Source organism: Protopterus annectens, chromosome 2.part1 (genome assembly GCF_019279795.1).
Source record: "Protopterus annectens isolate FY-2018-M chromosome 2.part1, PAN1.0, whole genome shotgun sequence".
Taxonomy (NCBI): Eukaryota; Metazoa; Chordata; order Ceratodontiformes; family Protopteridae; genus Protopterus; species Protopterus annectens.
This window is the reverse complement of record NC_056729.1, coordinates 918,441,194-918,468,994: the sequence shown is the minus strand read 5'-3', so window position 1 is coordinate 918,468,994 and position 27,801 is coordinate 918,441,194.

Here is a 27,801-nt window from a genome sequence, read left to right as displayed (position 1 = left end):
TTATAAGATGCACCATGGAGATTACTGGGCAGCAGCTTTCCGAAAGGACATCAGCAGCCTTGCCAAAGTAGGACATTTCAATTGTACTGAGTGTGACTAGCCTAAAAAGCATTGTTATTTACACAGACAGAGACAAACACACACACACACATACAGTTGCTAAGTCGGGGATTAGAACTCCTATCTAACTATTTTATCACACTACAGCACTATGCAGTTATAGGACTCACCATGGAGATTATTGGGCTGCAGCTCCCTGAAAAGTGTATTTCACAGTGAATGACATCAGCAGCCTTGCCAAAGTAGGGCATTTGAATTGTACTGAGTATGACTAGCCTAAAAAGCATTATTCTCTACACAGACAGAGACACACAGAGTTGCCAAGTCTGGGATTAGAACTCCTACCTAACTATTGTATCACACTACAGCAGTACACAGTTATAGGATGCACCACTGAGATTACTGGGGTACAGCCCTCTGAAAGGTGTATTTCACAGTGAATGACATCAGCAGCCTTGGGCATTTGAATTGTACTGAGTGTGACTAGCCTAAAAAGCATTGCTCTCTACACAGACAGACACACACACATTTGCTAAGTCTGAGATTAGAAATCCTACCTATTTTATCACACTACAGCAGTATGTAGTTATAGGACATGCCACTGAGATTACTGGGCTGCAACTTTCCCAAATATTTATGTCAAGGTGGATGACATCAGCAGCCTTGCCAAAGTAGGCCATTTGAATTGTATGGAGTGTGACTAGCCTAAAAAGCATTGCGCTATACACAGACACACCCAGTTGCCATGTCTGGGATTAGAACTCCTACCTAACTAGTTTATTACACTACAGCTGTACACAGTTATAGGATGCACCACAGAGATTACTGGGCTACATCTTTCCCAAAGGTGTATTTCAAAGTGGATGACCTCAGCAGTCTTATCATAGTAGGGCTATGGGGAGGGCAGTGTGTGTGCATGGGCTATAACCCATTCCTCTAGAGGTTGCCACACCACATGCAGGCACACGTAGGGTTATATTCCACAGGTACATGTATACAGCTGCGAGATGACTACTTCCTTGTACAGTCATGTTGCACAGCTGGCACTTGCACCACATAGTCTGTAATGCTGACAGATATGTAGATAGTATCTACAGTGAGTGACATCTAAACCTCATGTGGTTGTAGCCATTTTTGGCTGTGTGCTGGGTGGGATAGGCTTCATAATGGTTGGCTCCTTGTCACAGTCACTCTCTTCCACACATCTATGTACATCTACCTTTGGCTTATTATAGTGTGTTGTCCTTGGATATATGTCTGTATTCCTATCTACTGTGTGTGCAAAGCATGAGTGGTGCATACTGAAGACTGCACTAACATCTGCAACTGCCAGATATGTCTGGTCCACTGTTGTTTGCAGACATGGGCTCCATTTGTTTGCGGGCATACCCAGTATGACCTTTCAGTATGTTGTTGTTTGACATTGTCTTTATTTCTCTAAGTGTGTGAGCATGCCCAGTATTCCCTTCTGTATTGAATGTGTGGATTGATTCCAGGTAGTTTGTACTCCAGTGCAGACCTTTGTGTTGTACACCTACAGGTAGCAAACTGTTTCTGCAGGGTATCCATCAATCATTTGGCAATATTTATTTATTTATTTATTTATTTATTTTCAGTTTGATAACCGGGGAAGTCCACTGGGCTCAAGGGCCCATTTTCAGTGGAGGCCCAGGGAGAAAAGCTCTGATCATAAACATATTACACACTTTAAGCTACATATTACAATGAAATTGCACCCTTAAACAATTTACAAATAGGAAAAATACAAATTTGTATACAGATTATATTAATAGTACAGAAAACAAAATATATAGTTTCATTTTAAGTTTCAGATGAATGATACATTTTATGTAAATAGTGAAAGTTACAGTTGCAAGAAGAGGCATGTAGTCAGAGGGAAGTGAAGATATAAGATAATTTACATAGAGTTTACAGTGGGGCAAAGATGAAGAAAGTAGATGGTGGAGGATAAAGAGAGTTAGAAGAAAGAGGGTCAGGAGGGAGGTAATTACAAGGTGAAGTGAAAGGATTTTGGTAGGAAGTATACAATTACATTTCTAGTTTAGTGAGAGGTGATTATGGAGTAGAGATTTAAATTTTTCTGGATTTGTAGTAGATCTTAGCAGGGGAGGGAGCAGGTTCCATTTCCTTGCTATAGTATAAGAAAATAGAAGGTGGTCAGGGGGACGTTTAGGCTTTTGCACTCTGAGAAGATTTTGGTGGGCTGATCTTAGAGGTCTGAGAGGAGTGTAGAAAGGCAAGATGTTAGAAAGTGCAGGGCAAGCAGAGGGTTTAAAAATGAGTTTGTGTATTGTAGTAAGTTGGAGGTAGTCAAGATGATTAGTAAGTTCAAGCCATTGAAGAGAATGAAGGGAGATGCAATGGTGAGATGAATGCTTTGAGTTAGTAGCAAATTTAGCAATTTTGTTGTAGCAACTTTCTAGCTTTGAGGAGATAGAAGATGAGAGGTTGGTTAGAAGGGGAGCACCATACAATAGAGAAGGTAGAAGGAAGGTGGAGGCGAAGGTTTGTCTAGTGGCTAAAGAAAGAAAGGGGCATTTATATAAAGCATGCAAAGCTTCTGATGTGTTCTTTTATGTTTAGTTGAATATGATTATTAAGTTTCAGTTGTTCATCAAAGGTAACACCCAGAAGTTTGGCACTAGAAACAACTTCTATTGAGGAGTGAGAGAGGCTGGTGATCTTGAAAGAGAGCTTATTGAGTGGGAGAGCTTTAGATGGGGAGAAAATAATAATATGGGATTTGTTGGCATTTAGGGAGAGATGGTTTTGAAGCATTCAATTCTCAGTGGTTGTGAAGGCTAATTGTGTTTTGGCCTGGAGTTCAGGAAGAGTAGGGGCTGAGCAGACTAGAGTAGAGTCGTCTGCATATTGCACTATTTGAGAGTGAGGAATTGCAGAGTGAAAGTCATTGATAAATATATTGAAGAGCATAGGACCGAAAATAGATCCCTGAGGAACTCCGGTAGGGGTAGGAAGGAAGATAGAGGTACCTGTTTGCCATTTCACAGCTTGGGATCTATCTGAGAGATAGCTTTTGAACCAAGAAAGGGAATCTAGGGAGAGACTGAGGTTTGAAAGATGGTTAAGAATGAGTGAGTGGGATACAGTGTCAAATGCTTTAGAGAGGTCAAGAAGGACAGTGGAAACAAGATTTCCAGAGTCACGGGCATGGTTAACAATGTCTAAGAAAGAGAGGAGAGCAGTAATGGTACTGTGGCCAGGACGGAATCCGTGTTGAGTAGGGGTAAGGAGTTGGTTATTGAGGAGATGGGGCATGAGTTGCAGGTGGATACATTTTTCAAGGATTTTTGAAATTGGGGAAAGAATGGCTATTGGGCGGAAGTTAGAAATGCTATTATTTTTGCCTCCTTTGTGAAGGGGCAGGATATATGCAGCTCTCTGTAGTTTGGGAACATAAGATTCCTGGATGGATCTGTTGATGAGAATGCTAATAGGTATGGCGATACCATCGGCAGCAAGCTTAAGAAAGAGTGGTGGGATCTTGTCTGGGGCACTGGAGCATGGTTTGAGTTTAGTGAGGAATTTTTTGATACAGGTGGTTGACACTGGTTTTAGGTGAAAAGAGGGAGGGGATTTGGTGGAGCTGGAGTGGGAAGTGGAGGAGGAAGTGGGTTTAGGAGTAACAGAGGGGATGAATTTGGTGAAGGTTTTAGTAAGTTCAGCTATAGAGTTGGTAAAGAAGGAGTTAAAAAAGGTTGCAATTTCAGTGTCAGACTTATTGCTGTCAGGACAGGGATTGGGTTTAGAACCAGGGTATAAAAGGGAATTGATGGAATTCCAGAATTTTTTGGGATTGTTTGAGAGGGTAGACTGTAGTTTGGTATAGTAAGATTTTTTATCTTTAGTAACAAGTTTTTTTGGTTAGGTTGCAGAGTTGCTTGAATTGGAGTAGTGTAGCAGGGTGTTTGGTTTTGTTAAAGAGTTTCCAAGTTTTGTCCCTTTGTAGCATGAGAGTTTTTGTGTCCTTAGTTAGCCAAGGGGCAGAGTTATTTTTTATTTGTTTTGTTCTAGATGGGGCTTGGGAGTTTAGAATTTTCAGGAAGGTATTATTGGAGACATCTAAGGCTTCATCTAGAGGAATAGTTTTTAAGATATCCCAATTTGTTAGTTTAAGGGTTTCAGAGAATATAGAGGGGTTGAAATTGGAGAGGTTACGAGTGTGGACATATTGGTGCTGGTGAGAGAGGTGTTGGGTATCTCGGTGAGTAAAGGCTGGAAGATGATCACTTATAGAGTGAGGAAGTATACCACAGTCAGAGATCTTGTTTGGATGGCTGACTAAGATCCAGTCCAGGATGGACCCTGGGGGATGATTTTTGTTAGGTCTGGTAATGTCCTTTATGAGTTGAGTAAAATTGTAAAGACTGATAGAAAGAGTAGGAGAATTGTTGTCAATTTTATTCCAGTCGATGTTGACATCTCCCAGTATGTAAGTCTCTAATTTGATATTGTTTGAAGCCCATAGGAGAATATTCTCTAGGGTGGAAGTGTTGTCTCCATGGGGAATATAGATAGCTATAATACAGATACTTTTAAAGTTGTTCATTTTGAGGATTCCTATTATTAGTTCAGCATTATTAAACTGAGGGATGGGATTTAGGTAAGGGCAGAGATTTAGCAGGCAGTTGTAGATTAATGCTACACCACCTCCTTTTTTGTTTTGGCGGTCAAATCATAGAGCTTGGAAGCCTGGAGGGATAATTTCAGAGTTAGTAATGTGTGGTTTTAGCCATGTTTCTGTAATTGCTACTATGTCAGGTACAGTGTGATTTAGCCATGCATGGAAGTTTATTTTGTTATTTATACTCTGGGTATTAATGGTAATGAACTTAAGGTATTTTTGGTTGTTTCTAGTAGAGGAGGATATAGAAGAAAGAGTGTTACTGGATGTGGGCCCAGGGTTAGGGTGGATGTCCCCTGATAGAGCAAGCCATGAAAAGGGAGAGATGAGAACAACCTTTGGATTGTAACTTGTGGTAGGATGGAGATACAGTTTTGATTTGATAGAGAGAGGTTTTAAAGTAATTGTTTGGAGTTTTAATTTGAAGTAATGAAATGGATTAGGTTGAAGTAGAGATGGGGGATATTAAATAAAAGTGGAAAGGAAGAGGGTGGGGAAGGGAGAGAGTGCAGGAGGTGGGGGAGGAGAAAGAGATGGAAATTTTGGAAGAGGAGTAAGAGGTTGAAATAAAGAGAGCTTTTAGGAAGAGAATACATGTAATGGAAGTGATTTGAGTTGAACAGGACATGGTTGAATAAGAATAGAAAAGATTTTGTGAGAGGAGGCAAGAGAGGAGAAGGTAGAATATGAGGCAGTATGGAAGAGGAGTATATGTGAGAGTGTAGTTAGGTGAGGGATAAAGGGGGAGGGGTAATTAATTAAATTGCAGCTGGGAGGGGGAGGGGTAAGTAATGTTGCAGGGAGGGGCAAGGAATTAGGATAGGTTGGGGAGAAACGGGGAGGAGATTCAGGTTTCTATAAAGTTAGATGCAGTGGGGGTGGGTGAGATTTAGGGGTAGGGTAGGGGAGCGGAGTGAGCCCGTAGGGCGAACAGAGCAGGTAGAGCCACTGAAGGAGAGAGCCCAAAGAAAAACTATCAGTGGAGGGCTGACTAGAAAAGGTAAGTTTGTGGATAGGTGAAGGTAAGGGCCTAAGAAGTAGGGATAGTGGAGAGGGAAAAAAAGAAAATTAGGAGAATTAGAGAACAGGTAGATGGAAAGAAAGAGAAGTAGGGGCTGCAGTTCAAGTAAGTATATAGAAACTGTAAGTCTAAGGGAACTGTTTTGAGTCAATAGAATGAGACAGGGAGAGAGGTGCCACCTAGTTGGCAGTGTTACATATTAAAGAACAGCTTCTTATGGAGGACAGCAGGGCTTGGGAAGTACAATGTGGAATAGGAGTAATGTTAAGAACAGAGGAGAGGGCAAGCAATAAGTTAAGGAAGGGCTTATGCTGCTGGTTGACCTAGCTAGGGAGTATACATAAAAGTGAAAATTCTGGGCACAAAGTGTGCAGGGGATAGTGTGTACTGTAGGTGATTGTGTCTGTGCTGCTTCAGCTACATGGTACTGCTGTTATCAGAGATATTCAGATATGTGTACTGTTATACACTGCAATGTTTTCTGTCCTCATGTACTGTCAGATGGACATTCTTGCTCACAGTGATGTCTTGGGGGACAAGGGTGACTGCAGCTGTGTGCTGTATTGTGGGCAGATACCTACATATTCATGGTAGGTTATGCCATCCTGGAGACGGAGTTGCAGACACTTGATGCTGGGTCTGTGTATCCAGTCCAGCACCTCAGTGCAGTCCTGGCAGATGATCCCATACTTGTACATCCATCAACATGACAGTATGGCCTTATATTGCTATGGCAATACCTTACAGCTGTACAGATTCACACTGGTTACCCAGAGGCAGGGGCCATGAATGAGGACATTACCCCTATTGTGGTGTACGGGCAGATATGTAGCCACCCATTTATGTGTTTACAGCCAGGGATCGTGTGTGCACACAGCTTTGTGTTGGACCTTGCATATTCCATGCTGCCCACACCCCCTCTGTTATTCTATCTTCTTCCTTACATTATGCATACATTCCCTGATACTTTCCCTATGGGTATCACCCCATCACAGCTGTGTGTTGGTGTTGGTCTACAGTTTATGGAGTGGGACATGGTGAACATGTTATTGTATTTTATCCACATGGCCTTGCACATGACTTATGTGGAGTGTGTTGTGTTATTTGGGTATCCATGACATAACATGTATTGGCAGTACATGTGAGACACAGGCCCTTGGCAGAGGCCTGTGGGCCATTAGGTGGTGATGTGGTACAGATGTGGCAGGCCGTTGCATTCTGTCAGTCCTGCAGTCTCAGACTTCCATACAGTATATTCCCCTGGGGTGACAGGGTAGGTGTGCTACGTGTTCATGCCAATACCTTCTATCAGTCTTGATCAGGTGGTGTGGATGCTGACGGGGTGCTACCTACAGCTAGCAACACATCTGCATGGGACACCTGCACTGCATGCTGCATTCTGTCACTATTGCCATATACAGGTGGGGTCATATTGTACCCATTCCTCACAGCAGGGGTACAACCAGAGAGGTACCTGTGGGTGGTGTTTGTGTGAGCTGGGTGCATATATGCTATGGACACAACTTGTATCTGACACACAGATATGTATTGGGCATTCCAGTTATGCTTGCATGTGCAGGTACATCAGCTGTTTCCCAATACATCAGTCCTACCTCCTTTGTGATCTGCAAGTGTTTGGGCAGATAACACCGGTATCCCCTACTACAGGACCAGATAATGTGATGCATACCTGTATGTACTCTTCCAAAGGTGTGTCCATTTCACAGTGACACAATATATACTATATGTCTGGGGTACTTTCCCCTGTGTACTGCTTCTATATCTAGCCCAACAGCCATGCCATGTCAGTCTTTCAGATGGTGACACATATTACCACCATACATTTACAATGGCTTACTGCTAGCTTGTGTTATACTGGTGGGTATTGTGTTTGGCACTGCAGTTGGGAGAATTTATCCCTGTCATCAGCAGAAGTGGGCAATGACCACCAGGTCTTATCTCAATATGCATACATACCAACCACTCTCACACAATATGAAACACACACTGACTTAACACACATATACCTGCATTTTGTGCAGATGCTACAACCTATCCTGCTACCTTGGCCACCTCTGTGCATCTGTGCTCCACTGGTATTATGCCTACACATACATGTTACTACATTTCTATACAGGATTATGGGAGGGGGACACCCCTGACTGTCACTTCATTTCTACTCTGGGTTGGGGGGAAGGGGCACACCTGGCTGTTCCTACATTTCTACATAGGATTGTGGGGGGACAGACCTGACTGTTTCTACATTTCTACACAGGATTGGTGGGAGCACACCTGCCTATTTCTGCATTTGGTCTCAGGACTGGGAGACACACCTGATTGTTTCTACATGTTTACATAGGAGTGGGGGGGGGCACCTGACTGTTACTACATTTCTACATATGATTGTGGGGCAGGGACACCTGACTGTTTCTACATTTCTACACAGGAGTGGGGGGGGCACACCTGACTGTTTCTACATGTCTACATAGGAGTGCGGGGGCACACCTGACTGTTACTACATTTCTACATATGATTGTGGGGGGACAGACCTGACTGTTTCTACATTTCTATATAAGATTGGGGGGGCACACCTGCCTATTTCTACATTTCTTCACAGGATTGAGGGGGCACACCTGACTGTTACTACATTTCTACACTGGTTTGGGGGAAGGGGCACACCTGACTGTTTCTACATATCTACATAGGAGTGTGGGGGGGGGGGGGCACACCTGACTGTTACTACATTTCTGCGCTGGTTGGAGGAAGGGGTACACCTGACTGTTTCTACATTTCTACAGTTGATTGGGGGGCACACCTGACTGTTTATATATGTCTACATAGGATGGGGGGCACACCTGGCACTTGTACACATTTGCTATGACTGCACTGGTATGTCAGGTATTCCATTTCATTCTGTATTCTAACCTATCATGCTGACTAGAGGCATATCAGTGTACTACAGGTCTTAGCTTTGGTTGACCTACATATTAGTGTCTGACGACCTACCCTTCAGAACTAACATCCCACTGCCTGACCTGCTGTAGTTTGTATGTGTAGGCCTGGGGGGAGGTTAACCATAGGCATCATTCAGAGACCATAGCACAGCCTCTGTTTGTGTTTGTTTACACCTGTCCTGCTGGCTGAGACTGTTGATGGGTATGTGAACTTCCCTGACTGACATGTGTGAGTCATATGGACATACATGACGGCCCGCACATTTCCTTCAGTGGGTTTTGTCACCCTGTGTAGTACTGGCTACTATGGTAACTCCAGTATTTGTTACAGATGTCATGGTGCCACTATGGGTTTCTACTATCTACTGGCATACCATTCAGCCACCCAATTCCCTTGCATGCTCACATCCATACCATAGATACATGTAATGACACATTCTACTCCATTTGGCAATTAGTAGGTTGATTGACTTAACTTTGTAGCTGTGCCAGTATTGAGGATGGTGCTGGAGGGCTGCCTATGTTGGATGCACATAGTACACTCCCTATTCATGGTTGAGCACAGGTAGTGTCATGTTTGGTATCCTTTTTACTGTATGTGCGAGTCAGAGAGAGGTGTCATTTCCAGGGTCCCTACTGTGTCAGTGTATATGCTATGCGTTGCCCCTTTGCCAAGACCAGGGCATACTGGGCATGCCTCCATCTGCCTACTGGGGCTGGCTCAGATTGTTCCTCCTCCAAGTCACTCTGTGCCTAGGCAGGCCTTGGCATTGGTGGGGGGCTGTGTGGCCCTGCCCCATGCTGTTCCTGCTGCAGCTGTTTCTGCAGGATCATATTGTGTAGCATGGCACATACCATAACAATTTGAGTACATGTAGCTGGTGAGTACTGCAAGGCTCCACCGGATGTGTTCAGGCACCAGAACTGTGACTTGAGCATCCCAAACACATGCTCTATTATATGTCTGGTCAGTGTGTGTGCCTCATTATGGCATTCTTGTTCAGGTGTGTGTGCATTTCTGATGGGTGTCATCAGCCACGGCTCCAGTGTGTTAACCAGCATCCCCCATTAGGTGACCTTAAGGGATGTTCCCATTGGCAAATCTCTGGTACAGCTGCGTCAGATGCCAGATGTGGGAATCGTGATAGCTTCCAGGGCAGCCAGCACAAACATTCATTATAATGCCCTGGGCATTGCGCATGACCTGGCATTTGATGGAGGGGAAGCCCTTGTGGTTGATGTAGACCCTACCCTGCTCACCAGGTGATGATTTGATGTGTATGTGCGTGCAGTCTATAAGCACCCACTACCTCAGGGTATTCTGCTATTTGGTGAAAGAGATGCATATTGCTGGCAAATACCTCACAGATGTTGAGGAATTATACATGCTCACTGGCATGTGCTGACATGGAATCCAGGAACTGGTGAAATACTCTAGATGCTGATGCCTGTGAGATCCTCATGATATCCCCAGTTGAGCTTTGTGAGGTATCTGTGGCTCATATTCCTAGGCCTACACATAACTTGGTATCCCATTGGGATGGGTTCCCCTCTGTCAGTTCTGTGTGTCAGGCTTGGCTGGGACAGCTCAACAATTTGCTGTAGGAGGTCCCTGTCCACCCTATAGTGCTCCACTATCTCCAACTCATTTAGCCCCTGGTAGTTTACCCTGGGTCTATACACCCTTTGTCTCCTCACTGTGGTTTGGTCGACAGAATTCACATCCTCACCACCCTCAGCCTCTTGCACATGTTGTTGTATGATGCCTGCTGCAGCCTCTCTCATTTTGTAGTTTTATTTGCTAAAAGTTTCCCGCTTGTGGTGGTGTAGAGTATGGGAAAAAATCAGAGGGAAAGGTGTTTGCATAGTTTATAGTAGTGTTCTGGGCTGGGCTGGTCTGCTGCCTGTTTAATTGGCTGATTCTGATATATTTCACCTGCCAACTATGCTAGTTCTCCTAGATTACCTTCCTACTGCTGTTTTCCCTCCCCATTGCCTTCTTGTTTAAGCCTAGGGGCATGATGTGCAAACACACTGCTCAAATGTGCACAGAGCTGCTATTTCCTGGTTTACTTATTTTCCTTTAAAACCCGGTGCGCAGTGTGCACACCCACTTAGGCAATGTGAAGAGTGCTAGGCAGCCTCAGACACACCCCCTTGTTTAGCTGCACTAAGCTAAGGGCAAACCCGAACCACAAGACTCCAATCCACTTACAGTATACTTGATACATCCCCCTATGATGTCAGCTAACTCCTAGGCTTGCACCAAGTTATTCCTGCTCTTACACTGTTGGGAGCTCTAGCATGCTGGGGAAATCTGGGATTCACTATCATTCCCCTCATTTGCATAGGATTGCCTTCTAATGCATAGTTACATGTCTCACACTGAACCTCCCCCCTTAGCAACCAGTACTCACTGGCCACGTTGTCTTCTGTCTGCCATTAACTATAATGGCAGAATAGTGATTTTTTTAGTTAGAATGCTTATTTTAGGTTTATTTTCTTATTTTTCCCCAATCCCATTTGCACACCGCTGCCCTACGCTTAAACGGCCAAGATCAGCTAAAAAAAAAGTAAAAGTTGACTTTTTTATTTTTAAACTGTTTTCAATGCCAATGGCCTTATACTTGGCCATTGGCATGCTTCCTGAATGATATGCACCCTTCCCTGACTTCTTTTTTCCTAGTGCTGTTCTTACTGCTTCTATGATGGGCTCCTCTTCTCTCATCACAGGCTGTGTCTGGGGCAGTACAGCTTCTGTGGGGTTTTCTTCATTCAGTAGCTGCTGGAAGTACTTCTTCCATCTGCATTTGGTGTCCTGCACACTGGTGAGCAGGTTGTTGTTGGCATCCCTTATAAAGAGTGCCTGTCTATCTTCTTTAGCCTTTCATCTTTGCCTTGCAACCTGGTGATTTGGATGGTGCAGTAGTGCAGCGGTAGTGTTGCTGTCTAACAGCAAGAGGTTTTCCAGTTCAATTCTCAGCTGGGGTGCCTTCTGTGTGGAGTCTGCATGCCCTCCCTGTGTTCATGTGGGTTTACTCCAGTTTCCTCCCATGTTACAAAGACATGCATCTGGAGCCTTTCTCCCTAGCCGCTGCTGAAAATTGGCTTCATTCCAAGTCAGAGTTTCCCGGTTAACCAGATGTTAAATAAAAATATAGTTTCTTTGTGCCATCTACTGAGTCACTTTCCAGACACTAGTAGAGAGGCTTTGATGTCTTGTTCTTTGCTATTGCAACTCCTTTCTTAGCCTATTTATTAGCCAACTAGTATTTATTTCTAGCCTGGCCTGTCTTTTCATCTCCAACTTTTTCTTGCACTCCTTTCTTTTGATGACTTCCTGAACTTCTGTATTCCACCATCAGCTCTCCTTATGCACTCTATTTCCATACCTGGCTCAACAGATATCTGTTATGTTTTGTATAGTCCTGAGACAAGCTGTTTTAAGGTGTTACCATTCTTTGTCAACTTCACCTATTTCCTCTTCTTCTTGATGTGCTAGAGCCTTGGGTAGTTCCCTGAAATGTTGTGCTCTCTCTCCAGGCAACTTACAGGTTTTCAGCCTTGTCTCTATTGACTGTAGATCCTTCTTTGACCACTGCTTGCAGTTAATTGTGGCAACCAGTGTTTTATGCTGTGGGGTAACTGTTTCACTGGGGATGACTTTGCAATTGCTGATTCTACCCCAGTGCCATTTCCTTACTAGGAGGAAGTCTACCTGTGCTGCATGTCGGCCACTGTTGTATGTCATCTTGTGACTGTCTCTCTTGTTGAACCATGCATTGGCTGCTATCAAGCCATTTGCCAGACAGAAGTCTAAAATGGCCTCTCCTTCCTTATTCCGGTTGCCCCACCCATGTGAACCCAGGCAGTCCTCATATCCTGTTCTCTGTCCTGATATATGTACTGAAGTCACCTATTATAAGCACCAAGTCCTGCTGCCCTGCTTTATCTAATAGGTCCTGCAACTGCTGTCTGAATGTACTCTTTTCCTCACTATCACAACCCTGCTGTGGGGCATAGGCTGAGATTGTGAATACTGCTATATATACTATCTGAATTTATCTCAGTCACTGGTGTCTGATTGTCATGAGTCTGTCACTAATTCTGATGACATCCCTCACTTCCTTCTGAAGCCTCTTCCTCACCACAATTTCCAGACCATTTCTAGCATGTCCTCCTATACCTGAGTAGTAGACACTGCATCCAGAGAGGAAAAAAAGGGCGTTGCTGCACCGCCATTCCGTCTTGTTTCTTGGATACATAGGATGTCCAGTCTGCTCCTTACCATCATGTCATCCACTTCCAAGCTCCATCCTGTCAGTGAACCAACATTGAGTGTAACAATTCTTAGTTCACATTTGACAGGTTGAGTGATTTTATGTTCAAAAAAGTGAATGAATGAAACCAAGCACAGAAACACAGCAGAAAGTGGTCAGCACCAATAAAACAGAACTTTCAGTAAAAATAAAATTTTTAATAATGTTTTTAACAGAGTTTTTACTGAAAGTTCTGTTTTTATTGTTGCCGATTACTTTCTGCTGTGTTTCTATGCTTGGTTTCATTCATTCACTTTTTGCTCTTGCAGTTCTGCACAGTTTATTGCCGGTGTTAGTGTTTCTTGTTAGACCTGATTTTATGTTCAGCCTACACTCAACAGAGCTATCCCCAGTAACCCAAGCTAGACACCTGGACACCAGCCAGCCAGTAACTTATTGACTCAGGGCCGCTGGGCTTTATGGGAGGCACACACTGGCGAATAGGGGCACATACACCCCTCCCATCATTAGCATGGGTCTCTGGCTGGTTAGGTCAGAATAGGCCAGGTCTTCAACCAACCTATCACCGGCAAATACCCATGCCCATTTGCAACATTAGTCAACATGAATGAATCACCTGGAGCCATATTTTACATTTATTTTTAATGCATTTATTATAGCACAGTATTGGTCATTTTAGATATGCTAAAAGGATGCTGGGGGGAAAAGTTGAACTGTAAGACTGAATTTATTTCTTTGATTATGTTTTTTTGTTCTGGCAATCACTGGGAAAAAAGTTATTTAAAAATCTCTAAAAAAACATCCTAGAACATTTAGAAACCATGTGGCTTCTGGAGATTAGAGGCCCACAATCCTTTGGCTTACTACAGCTATTTCCACTGCAGTTATTGCTAGCATAGGGTTGCTCATGTAGAATGTGCTGAAAAGATGCAGGGAAAAACAAAGTTGAAGAATGATACTAAATTTGTTTCTTTAATCTTTTTTTTTTTTGAGGCTATCATTGGATGAAAAGATCATTTAAAAATCTCCAAAATGTACCTCAGAACATCTAGAATCCCCATGGTTTCTGTGTACTTGTGGCTTCCAGACTCCTAGCTTTATGTAGTTCTTTCTTCCACAGTTGTCAGAGTGCAGTTTTGCTTAGATAGATTGTGTTAAGTGAATGAATCAATAACCACAGGGAAAAAATGAAGATTAAGACAAACTGTAAGAAAAAGGAAGGAAAAAAAATCCGGATAGTGTGAGTAGACCAAGATGGGATGAGTGTGTGCGTGTGTGTGTGCATGTGTGGATGCCATAGCTTTTTATCTAGGGCACCAGTTTACTTAAGGCTGGCTCTGAGCACAAAAGTATCCCTAATCCCAAGCTGGTTCCTGAGTAGTGGGCCACAGGCTTTTTGTTGATCCTCAGTTTTGTCCTAGATGTTGCAGGGGTCTATAGGCTTGTTGTAACCTTCTCCTGGTAGATGCTTTGGCTAAGACACTCACCAGCTCAGTACAAAAGCAAGAAAAGCCACACAACATTTCAAAATAAAACAAAAGCAGTTTTCAAAAAATGGCAAACAGAACAGTCAGGGAAGTAACACTTACACTTAGTCAGAGAAAGTCAGAAATCAATGACCCTGTGCTCCTTAAGACAGCAGCAATACAAATCTGCATCAAAGAAATACTTTCACAGCCTTGAAAGCTATAATACACTTCACTCTGCCATATACTCTTGCATGTATTAAAACACACACACACATACACACAGTGTTGCAGAGTAAAGTGTCAAACAGCTTCTAAAGCTGTTATTTGATGAGCGATGCACTTTACTTCTGCCACTGCTTGTGTGACGTGTTACAACTTTTAAAGCTGTACAAAACTTTCTGCTCCTTCATTTTTTTTCTTTTCCTCTTTAATAGATGGGCATCTAAAAGACACCATGTATTGTAAAGAATTTCATTTGGGTCACCAGTCATAATGTCAGCTTGTTATGTGTTCTCAAAATGGATTCCAAGACTAACCTTGCACCTTCACTATAAAGGGAAATTTCTTGGACTCCATTTCTGAAATACAACATAAACTGGTTATTTTTGCCTATTTGATTATAATACTTTATTTCTTTTAGTTAAAAATGTTTAGCTAATAGTTTTCTCACACCCACCAAGAATCTTGTCACCCTTATACACACACCAATGTCTGTATGACTCTCCAGAATCATCTACCAAACAGTCAACTTAACATTTAGGTCTAGCAGTAAAAATAACTCCATATCTATTTTTGCACATGTGGGCTACAATCTGACTGTAACTGAATCGCTTCAAATATTTTGCATTTTTTTATAGTATCCTCAAACTCATGGCAGAGAACTATTTTCAACATTCGCACCAAATATATATATATATATATATATATATATATATATATATAGTAGCACTGGTGTCTACAATTTCATTTTATTCTGTATTGCAGGTGGGTTTTATTCCCCTTGTATATATGCTAAATTCAAAATTATTTGTTGGGTTAGAAATCAAACGTATGCAAACAATAGCCATTATCATATTGCTGAAGTCTGCCTTATTTCCAAAATGTAAAACAAATGAGAAATATTAACAAAGATACCCTGCAAAAACCCCAGAAATATTAACAAAGATGTCCCACTTCATAAAAATATCTGCATCACTCATTATTCATATCTATAAGAACACCCTTCTATAAAATTTGTGATTTGATCAGTGTTGCTCACCTGTCTGAATCACTGGCATGGAAAGTATCAGTGCTACACAGTTTTATGTTTTTTTTTTTTTTTTTTTGTATTTTAGGAAAAGTCTAAATTTAATTTATCCTAGCTATACTGGTATTAGGTTATCATAATGCAATCACACCACAGCACAGACAGTTCTTCAATGTAACCTCTATGCTGTTCACTGACATTAATGATAAAATCCCATGCAGACCATGAAAATGAAAGACACACCCTGGGATTCAGCAGGCAGCTGTGCAAGAATAAATTATTCCTGCACAGCAGGGACCATTCCTGTTCAGCACGGCAGTGCGCCATGCATATGTATAACGGCGTGCTGCCATGCTCTAAAACGGACATGGTTCCGTGTACGAGCGCAAGGGGGTGTGTGTGAGAGCAGAGCTCTCATAATAAACATGCCCCCTGCACTCCAGAATTGTCTTTTGGCAATTTAAAATGAGTGAGAATGCTCGTAACACCCCCAACCCGTCAGGATAATAAATCTGGATCAAAGCCATAAGGGACAATCGTTCCTACCAAGACAAATGTTGTCAAAATAACAGATGTAGCATAATCACATAGCACACACCTCTCAACGTGTCAGAGAACGGAATGTGGACAAAACCAAAAGGAACAATCGGCCCACAAAGCAGAAAGTTGATAGAGTAACATGCTCAGCATTAGCAGGGATATTCTGAAGTGTACAAATAAAATTACACAACAAATATTTTTTTTTTTATAAATGCGATAAAGTTTAAGCATAGCTGCGTGGGTGTGCCTGTTGATTCCAGCTTAAACAGCACAAGAAGTTAAATAGCAAGAGACATCCAACATAAGCAGTATTTCAATAGTGTAGTGGTTAGAGCGTATGCTTTACAAGCAGACATTCCTGGTTATGTCCCCACTATAAACAATTTGCATTTTACATGTGAGAGCAGTACATAAACATTTATTTTTATAAATAGCTACTAAATAATATATATTTGTTAACCAGAGTACTGCATTAGGTCCAGATGTGAGGTGTCAGTTTAATAAAGTTGAGAAACCCCCATATAAGCACAAGTGCCCTATACAGTATAGTCACACATGAATAAATATAATGAAAGCACATTGGGGGATATCAGGGACAGTAAACAAATTTATAATATGTAATGAATGATGAATCAATGCCATACAGCAGATAGTCTATAAAATGAAAAATAAGCAATGTTAAGCATTGCACAACTCGGCTTACCAGGTGTAAGCATTGTGTAAATATGACTGCTAAGCAATGAGTAGTCTAGCTAAGTGGATTTGCCCATTGGTAAGCAGTGCTACCTGTCCCTTTAAGCACTGCCAACCTTAGCTAAGCAGGTTTGCCCATAGCTTAGCTTAGCTCAGCATATTCAGAACCATCTAATCATGGCAAAGGGTGGGTAATCAGCCGTATTTAAATCCCACAGGTGGGAATGCAGCTCATAACTGGTTGCAGCTTCCCACTGTAGGCAGTATGGCAGGAGTTGATGAGGGCATGCACTTCTGTATGCAGTGCTGGGGCATACAGGAGTCCAAGGTCATGGTAGGATTCCTGGTACAAAACCATGACTAGAGACTGCTGCAGGGCCAGTACCAAGGCTCCCAATATAAAGCGTCTGGGACTGTCTCATCTGTGATCTCACCAGTGCCACTGGTATCCCTCAGACTGGTGAGCAGGTCCGGCACCACTATGCTGACTTGAAGCAGAGAAAGAGGGAGCTCTTGGATGAGAGTGTCCAAAAAGCAAGGCAGAGGGGTTATGTCCCAGCATTGTGTAAGTACTCATACCAATAACTGTTTACTAATGTCCAGCCTGTGTATATGATGGATAGGTATGCCTAAATATTTCTCTATTTCCCTTACAGCTGCAGCTGAGCGGGCTGTGATTCAGGAAGGCCATGCTAGTAGGCTGCAAAGGCTGTGTTGTTAGGCTGGTGAGTAACAATCCTGCTTGTAGTAGTCATACCAAATATATATATATAAAGTAGTAGAAAGTCACCTGGCAGTATAAAAACTGTGTATGGGTTGTACTGAATAAACCAGACAATATGACAGTAATAGTCTCATATAGGTCATATTTAAATAAAACTGTAACTGCCTGGCAATAAAGCTCTAAATCCCAGACTGGTTATGCTTATTCTGGTATTGTATTGCATTTATTGTTGCATTCTCTGAATAATAATGTTGTGTTAACCACTGATTCCTAGACATTTTTTATGTTGCACAGTGTGGGAAAGTCTGTATAAGACTGTTGTAAGTACAAGATCAGATTGTACAACCAAGAGAGACTTAAACAGAAAACACTGAAGAGATATCCAAATAGCACATTCTGCTGAAACTTAAAATTGTTGCATTTTAACAGACGCAGCCATAGTTCGAATCCTGGGAGTGGTAGTAAGCTGTATGCATAATCATACCTCTCAACTGTACAGATTTTTTCAGAATGCCCAGATAATTGGCTCATATTTTCTGCCTGTTCCTCTTCCCCCCTGGCAAATCAGTGGGATGATCTCAGAATTGTGTTCACTAAATAATGACATATTTGATTTTCAGACCTCAAAACCTTCAGAAAACATATATTAAAACAAATCATGTCACTCTAGCAACTCTCCAAGTTTGAGAAAAACATTCAAAATATGTCCCTATTTGTACCCCCGTGTTGTTAAGCTTTGTCCAGAGTGTGTACATTAAGAGACTGAGAGGTATGTGTATAATATTAACTTGGAATCTGGGAATATGTGTAGAAACAGTCAGGTAGAGTTAACAAACATTCCCATCACAGGTCTGTCAGATAAGACAACTGTGCCTGCCAATAAAGATTTAAATCCTGGACTGCTAGTGTTTACTTTGGTATTGTATGACCTGACATGTAGTATTCATCTACATCTACCTCTCAACAATACACATTTTTTCAGAATGTCCAGATAATTGGCTCATATTGTCTGCCTGTTCCTCTGTCCACCTGGCAAATTAGTGGGATGATCTCAAAATTGTAGTCACTAAATAATGACATGCATTTGATTTTCAGACTTCAAAATCTTCAGAAAATGTATATTAAAACAAATACTGTCACTCTAGTAACTCTCCAAGTTTATGAGAGCAATGTGTAGAAACAGATTGGTAGTGTTAACAAACATTCCCTCCACAGGTCTCCCAGGTAAGAGATGTAGAATTTAGCTATAAGGCAGTTGAAGTATACACTGTGTACAAACATACCACTGTCCAAGCCAAGGCCATAGGGTATTGTAATAATACCTGTACCTTATAGGTTCATAGGTTCATAGGTCGGTCCTAGACTATCGGCCCTAGGGTCTATACAAGCCTAGCCATAACAATTCCCTGGCTATTTCTTCCCACACTATTTACTTTCCTGGACTACTATCTAGCAGGGTGACTGACATGATCCCCGGGGTGAATTTCCTTTCTCCCATCCAATCATCAAGGTTCCTTTTGAAGAGGGCCAAAGAGGCACTCTGCTTGACATGTATGGGCAGTCTATTCCAGAGTCTGGGGAGTCTCTGGGTCAGGAACCTATCCCTCCAGCATGTTTTGTTTATTGTGGTGACAAGGTTTAGATTCCTAGAGCGTGTGGCTCTGAGGGATTGGGATTTCTTTAAGTGTAGCATGTACAACAGCTCTGGGTTTGACATGGTCTTGTATGTTAAGCAGAGATCGCCTTGGACTAGACGATATGCGATGGTGTATAGCTGGTGTGTTTTAAGGTGGTCAGCATAGGGCATCTGCTTTAGGCCTGTGATTCTTTTAGTGAGTTATTTTCTGTGGCCTTTCCAGTTGTTGCAGATCTCTTGAGCGGTACATACCAAATGGGGCATTGTATTCTATAATGGGTCTAATGAGGGATGAGTACAGTGGGACAATGACCTCCTTTTTCTTGATGAAAAGCCCTTAGTGATGAGGTATGCCACACAGAAGGATTTCCTGACTATTGTGGTGATGTGGTTATTGAAGGTGAGACCACTGTCTACCTGTGTCCCTAAGTCTCTTATCACACTTTTGGTGTTTAGTGTACTGCCACCTATGTGGTAATTCACGGGTACATGTTTTTTCTCAAAAGTGATAACTATATATTTCTTGGCATGGAGCTTGAGCCCATGGCTCTGGCACCAAGCATCTGTTTCTGTAAGGCCCTTTTGCAGAGTATCCACATCATTAAGGGATTCAACAATGGCTCCCAATTTGCAGTCATCTGTGAAATTTGTTAGCCAGAGTCCCTTAGTGTTGGTCTGTACTTCAGAGAAGTAGATGCCAAACAAGAGAGGTCCCAGGACTGAACCCTGAGGTACTCCACTTGTCACTTGTCTGGAGCTGGATTTGGAGCCAGCTACTTTTACAGTGTGGGTTCTGTCAGTAAGCCAGTTGGCAACCCATCGAGTGATGTAGGGATTAATGCCCAGCTTAGTAAGTTTATCTATGATTCTGGAGTGGGAGATGGTGTCAAAGGCCTTGGCAAGGTCCAGATAGGCTGTGTGGACTGCCTTACCCTCGTCCAAGGCTCTGGAGACTGATTCAAACAAGTCAATCAGGTTCAGGAGACAAGATCAGCCCTTCACAAACCCAAACTGGGTGGGTTTCAGAATTTGAAGGTTGCCAATGTCTTTATTTATAAGTTCCATGATAATACGTTCCATGGCCTTGCATATCAGGCTCATCAGACTGATGGGGCAGTAGTTCCCGGGATCCAAGGTGGATCCCCCTTTGTGGAGTGGGATAACTGTAGCTGTGCGCCACTCAGTGGGCATGAAGCTTGAGGTGAGGGTATGATTAAACATGACACTTAAGTGAGGTGCCAATTCATTTTGTAGTTCATGTAGTACACAGCCCGGAATGCCATCTGGTCCCATGGATGCTGTATTCTTAGCTTTGGAGAGTGCATTTTTTACTTGTGTGGCCGTTATTACTGGAATTTGTCAATCTTCCAGTATTGAGATGGGCCATTTAGGGGGTGAGAGGGGGGTGAAGTTGGCACTGAATCAATCTGCCAGGATATTGGCAATATCCTTGGGATCAGTATATTTAATGCCATTCTGTTGTAGCTCAGAGCAGATCTGAACATTGCCATTTAGATTCTTGACATAGTTATAGAATGTCTTGTGGTTGTCTTTGGAATCTTTGGCAATTTTATTTTCGTAACTTTCTTTGGAGGATTTTATGAAGGATCTTAGCTTCTTACTGAGGCTGGTAAGGAATTTTTTTGTATCTTGGGATTCTCCTCTTTTCTGCAAAAGTTTCTTCCTTTTGTTGTAAAGTTTGTTTATGGCAGGGGACCACCAGATTGGCTTCGTTTTTTTGGAGGCGAGCATCTTGGTTCTATTTGGGATGGCACGATTCATGCATGAGTGGATGTGCTCGTACAGTGCCTTAGTGTAGGACTCAGCAGTTGAACTTTCAGTTCCCATCTGCATGGGTGTCATGAAGTTTGTAACTTCTGACTTGAGTAGCATGAAGTTGGCTTTGGAGAAGTTTTTTATGGAGGTTTCCTTACTTGGGGGTGGGATGTGGATGTTAAGGGTGATTAGCTTATGGTCTGACCTGACCAACGAGGGGGTGACCATAGGTGTGGAATATCGATTTTCCATGTTGGTAATGACCAGGTCTAGGATATTGGAGCCCCTGGTGGGACTATGGATTAGTTGATCCAAGACATTGGAATTTATGAATTCCAAGAACCGTTGGGCAAAGGTGTTAGTATTTGAGTAGTTTTCCCAGTTAATAGCAGGGTAGTTGAAATCACCCAGTATTAGGGTGTTTGGTTGTATATTAATATTTTCCAGTATGTTTAGAAAGGTGTAGTGAGAATCTTGGGGCATGGTGGGGGATCTGTAGCAAGCTACAATTTGGATTGCAGTCTTACCTAGTGTCAGTTGCACCTGGAAAATTTCAGATGCAGTGTGTTGGGTAACTAACCTGGCGGTGTGAATATCCTTGGTGAATATGGACACTCCTCCACCTTTAGTGCTTTGATCCTGGTTTGGTGGCTGAAAAGTGTGGTAAGAGCTGTAGCCTGGTATTGCAGGTGTGCTCTCTGGAGCCTTGAACCAGGTCTCAGTTACTGCACAGATATCAATGTTCTCCATTTTTAGGAGTACCTCGAGAGAGTGCATTTTGTGGTTTAGCATTAAAGCAATGATCATTAAAGTTGTGATTACTACAAGGATATATAAGTTGTTAATTGACATCTCTCCCCCCCACCATATCTGCAACAATAATCTAAATACACAAATCAGTAGGTATGTTTACACCAAGCCTACTGTTGGGACATATATCCTATTGTTCAGTAAATATTGAATTGTGTTTCTATTAATGTTCCATGTTGAAATACTATCATTGGTGGCCTGTTGCTATCAATGTAACCTGCATGCCATTGTAATGGCCACTGTGGTTCCATATTTGCATGTGTTCTGTTTGCTATGCAAATGTTCAAAATCTGGTGTTTTGGGTTAATGGGAATATCTATGAATGCTGTTATAACTAATCCTGGATTGTGTTGACTATTACTAACCCACATATGTTTTAAAACTGCAACACCATAGCACGCTTGGGAAGGCTAGTCCCAGCGGACCCACCTCTCCCACCTCATCTGGCCATGGCACCAAGCCCCAGCACATCTGGGACCCACCCCGGGACCTCCTCATCCGCAGGTCCTGCACCACCTTTGGATGAAACAGCCTCAGAGAATGGGGTTCATCCCCCCCTGGGAGCGGGCGCGGACCAGATCCTGTCACCCAAAGTCAGGTCTGGGGATATGTGCATAGCAATCTCTGAAGGGAGTATGGAGATCTGCTATGCCAGCTTGTCGGCCTTTCACATTCAGAGGGTCAGCCTGCCCCTCCTCCTCAGCCCTTAGCACAGCCACCTTCAGGGCCGTGAAGGTGCAGCGGTGACTGCCCATGGGTGGGGACCTCAGTCCCACTGTTTCCATTTGGGGGCTCATGGGCTTCTGATTTCCAAACACCCCTCGCCATCCAAGGTGTTTACCCCCCACATGTATCATATAGCCCCTGTATGCTGTCTTATCTGTCTTGTCTGTCTTCCTATCCGACATACCTCCCCAAATATACCTACTATCCTTCCCCAACATCCCACTCTCACCTTTAAATAAAAAGGGCAATCTGTTCCCCAAAAAAAAATGTGCCCCATACATAGCTGTCCATATTGCATACTTGTCCACTGGACATATGTAATCTGGTCTAATTGGCTTCCCAACACATTATTTTTGTCCTCACCCCTCTCTCGGGGTTTGAGTGTCCAAATGTATCTCCAAATTCAGTATATATGCACAGCTGTTGCTGTAGAAGAAATGGACAGCTATGGACATTCCCTACACCTGTCCTGCACATTCCTAGCTACTTTCCCTATGGTTTTTCCCTCTGTGTACCCTCTTTTTCACCACTTTCCTATAACCAATTTTTTTCTTTTCTTTTAAAGAATTTAGGATAGGGTAAGTGAGAGTAAGCACTTTTAAGCAGTAATAAGTGGGTTTAAGCCTGTTTGTGCAGTGCTAAGTGATGCCTACACAGATTAAGCACTTTCAGGCTGTCTGTAAGCTTATTTAACCAGAAATTGGCATTGCTTACCACCACACAAACCTGCTTGCAACTCCTTAAAAGTGCCTTAATCACTCTTTATCCAACAGCCCTTGTTCTGCCCAGCAACAAAATAATCAGCCCTTGCAAGTCTTAAACCCAGGACCCCACACACCAGAGCCGCAGTGATTTACCACTAAACCATTTGAGCTGTATGTACATGTGATGCTTTCTCAAACATATGCAGCACAGTCATTCAACAATAGGGGAATGTATTTTTATATGTAGATGTATGTATGTATATGTGTGTGTATATGAGCTTTGGCCAGTTAAGATCTACATGCAATCAAATGGACGTATAAGTGAATTTAAGTAAATCTTTATCTGTACTTTTCTCAAATAATACAGCATTTAAATTTATTTATTTGTGTTGCATTGAATACTATCTAGCTGGAAGTTGTGGCTCTGTTTTTTCAGTTAGTTCCCCATGCACCCTCCCTGCTTTTGGTTTAGTGTTAATCTTGGTGGCTTTGAAACTGCCTTCCCCTCTTGTAAATTTGCATTTGGATACTCCTCCTGGGCTCATCTCATTTGCACACACAAAAAATATGCACTTTTTTCATCTGCTTTTACTATATTTGTGTTTCTTCCTACTTTATTACTTTATTTTGCTTTTACGTCATCTTAAAAGTACTCAATTGTATTTATTACTGCTTGGTGTAACTATCATTCTAAGCCTTTTGGTTTAAGCACTTGGGCTTCAGACCAGTTGTTTTACAATAAGAAGGTTTGTGGTCTGCACTGTTGTGGCAGGACAGGTAGCATACTTCCTTCTAAGTTGGGAACTGCTGATTGAAGGCTCAGTGTCTGTTATTCTAAAAGTGTATTAGTTCTGGTTTAAGCACTTGGGCTTCAGGCCAGTTATTATACATTAAGAATGTTTGTGGTCTGCACTCTTGTGAGAGGAGAGGCTGGACTCTGCCCTTCTGAACTGGGAATTTCTGGTTAAAGGCTTATAGTGCCTGCATATTTGAGCTGTTTCTTACTGAAATTGGTGTGCCTTGTTCGCTGTAGCATAGACTAGATCCAGGCCTGCTGAATCTAGTTTTGTTTGTATAACTTGAGCACTAATCCGGGCCTTCTTAAAAGTATTCAATTGTATTTATTACTGCTTGGTAGTAACCTAATTAAAGTGTAGCTATCATTCTAAGCCTTTTGGTTTAAGCACTTGGGCTTCAGACCAGTTGTTTTACATTAAGAAGGTTTGTGGTCTGCACTGTTGTGGCAGGACAGGTAGCTTACATCCTTCTAAGTTGGAAACTGCTGATTGAAGGCTCAGTGTATGTTATTCTAAAAGTGTATTAGTTCTGGTTTAAGCACTTGGGCTTCAGGCCAGTTATTTTACATTAAGAAGGTTCGTGGTCTGTACTCTTGTGGGAGTAGAGGCTGGACTCTGCCCTTCTGAGCTGGGAATTTCTGGTTAAAGGCTTATAGTGCCTGCATATTTGAACTGCTTCTTACTGAAATTGGTGCACCTTGTTTGCTGTAGCATAGACTAGATCCAGGCCTGCTGAATCTAGCTTTGTTTGTATAACTTGAGCACTAATCTAGGCCTTCTTTTTTGGAGAAGGTTCCCCTGCACCCCAGTGGCAGGAGTATGCAGTTAGAACTTGTCTGACTGAAGACTACAGGAACGGGGCTCAGTTTTGAGATTTTTTTACTGGTTAATTGGGTAATTTGTTTAGAAGTCTTTTCTGATTGCTTGTAGTCATCTAAAGCTGTTTTAAGTGTATTTTTTACTGTTTGTAGTAGTTTAAAGCTGTTTTAAGTGTATTTTTTACTGTTTTTGCCTTATCTTTAAAAAAAAATTTCCTTGTTTCCCACCTTTCTAAGCTAGTATAGTCCAGTTTTCAGGCTAGTGCTGAATTCAGGGCTGTGTTACAATTTTCTGAGTTGCCATACCTTACTTGTATAGAGGGAGGTTTCTCTGTTCACCTATGAGAGAGGGAGCTTTGAGCAGCCATCTGTCCCTGGAGGAGTGGTTCCAGCCCAGAAGTTAGTAGTTTACAGGCCATTTGGGGCTAATTTCTATCATTCATTTCCCTGCTGTAAAAACCATGTTTGCACGGTTTTGCACATCCGGGCAGTGCCAGTTAGCTAGGGCTAAATTTATCCCAGCTCCACCAAGTCTCCTCTTCAGTTTTTCCCTTGAAAGTAGTCTAACTCTCAACCTAAGCAATTAAAAAGCATCCTACAGTCCAGCACTTGCTCAGACCTAATAGCAAGCACTAATATACTCCAACACTTGATTGCCCAGCAGGGCAAGGCTCATTTTTTACCCCTCACCAACCAAGAGACTAAGCAGCACACCCTACTATTCAAGCATGACCAAAGAGCAATTTCAGGTATACTCTCCCGTCCAGCTGGTGAACCTGGGTATCCTGAGGCAATGTTACAACTGCCTCATGTACACAGACAACCCTCTCCTCCTACCACAAAACATTAACATATGCGAGAGATGCAATTATATAGCTAAATTGGAGGCTAAGCTCTCTCCACCCAAGACTGGAACAGGCAGTCATGAGGAAAAGGTTAAGACTTGCACCACACCTCCAGCCTCACATAGACCTACTAAACCAGCACTGGCAGAAAATACACATAAATACGCAAAATCATACTCGGGGGCTCTAAATAAAAACCTGCAAAAGCATCAGAGACCTCCAAAACAGACACCCAAAAAACCTGCACCTCCCGTCACAAGCCAGACAACACAAAATCAGTGCGCCACACAATCACAGCCCTTAAGGTGAAATAACATACCTAACATACTAATAATAGGAGACTCTATAGTTAGGCACACTGACTTCCCACTCTCTAGGCTGGACAAGGAGAAGGTTACTGTTAGGGGCCTTGCGGGAGCCAGAATCCACCACATAACACAAGCACTCAGGTCACTCCAGAACAAGTACAAATATGACTCTGTCATTGTTCATTTTGGAGTGAATGACCTGAGATGTACCTTCCTGTTGCATGAAAAGAGAAATGGAAGAGCTCTCTGATCATGTAGCCCAGGCGGGTATGACCCTGACCCTGTGTAGCATCCTGCCCTCACCAAGAATGATACCGCAGTATAAAGAAAAAATGATCAATTTCAACAATTGGCTAAGCTTCTGGTGTCATTTAAAGGGGAACCAGTGTCTGTCAGCCTGGGACAACATGCTCAACAAGCCTCGTTGCTTTGCAAGAGACGACTTGCACCTGTCAGCCCTAGGCTTTCGAATACTGGCCAAGGGTCTTGCTGCTCCCATAGTGCCTTTTTTAGGCAAGGCTCAAAAGTCAAACCCACCTCCGTAAACAGCACAAATAAAAAAATGAGGGTTATGCTACTCAACGCCAGGAGTTTAAATCTCAAAATGCACATGCTCAAAGCACCCCTAAGTATGGAGAACGTCGACATCTGTGCAGTAACTGAAACCTGGTTCAAGGCTCCACAGAGCACCCCAGCACTACCAGGCTACAACTCATACCACACATTTTGGCCACAAAACATGGACAAAAACACAAAAGGAGGGGGTGTATCCATATTCATCAAGGGTACCTACACCTCCAGGTTAGTGGGGCAGCATGATACCTCAGAGATCATCCATCCAGATGAACATCAGGCACATCTACAGTGCAAATTGTGGCCTGCTACAGATCACCTTTCATGACCCAGAACCACCACTCCACTTTTCTGGAGACACTGGAAAACATGAAGGTCCTATCGAACACCCTGATATTGAGCAATTTCAATTACCCTACCGTTAACTGGGAAAACTACTCAAGTACAAACTCTCAGGTCCAGCGCTTCCTGGAATTTATCAACTCAAATGCCCTGGATCAGCTGGTAAACTCCCCTACCAGAGGTGAAAACATATTGGACCCGGTCATCACCAACATGGGCGACAGGTGTTTCACACCGAAGGTCAACCCGTCACTGGTTAGATCAGACCATAAACTAATCACTCTGGATGTCCACACCACACCACCACCTCCAACCAAGGAAACCACAGTGAAAAACTTTTCTATAGCAAACTTCACCTTACTTAAGACAGAGGTGGTAAGTTTCACAGCCCCCACACTAAAGGATAAAAGTGTCCAAGAGGCAGGAACCTTTACAAATGCACTCTATTAGCACCTACAAGGATGCATGGATTGTGCCATCCCTAGCAAAACCAAGACTCACTCCCCTAAGAGAAGGAAACCAGTCTGGTGAACCCCTGCCATAAACAGGCTATACAACAGAAGGAGGAAACTAGTTCAGAAAAAAAGCAAATCCCAAGAAGGAAAGATATCCCTGATCAGTATCAGTAAGAAACTCAGGTCCCTCATAAAATCCTCCAAGGCTAACTTCGAAAGAAAAATAGCCAAGGATTCGAAAGATAACCACAAAGCCTTCTTTAGCTATGTCAAGAATCTAAGTGGCAACTCACAAATATGCTCTGAGCTAGTGCAAAATAGCACAAAATATACTGAACCCACTGATACTGCCAACATC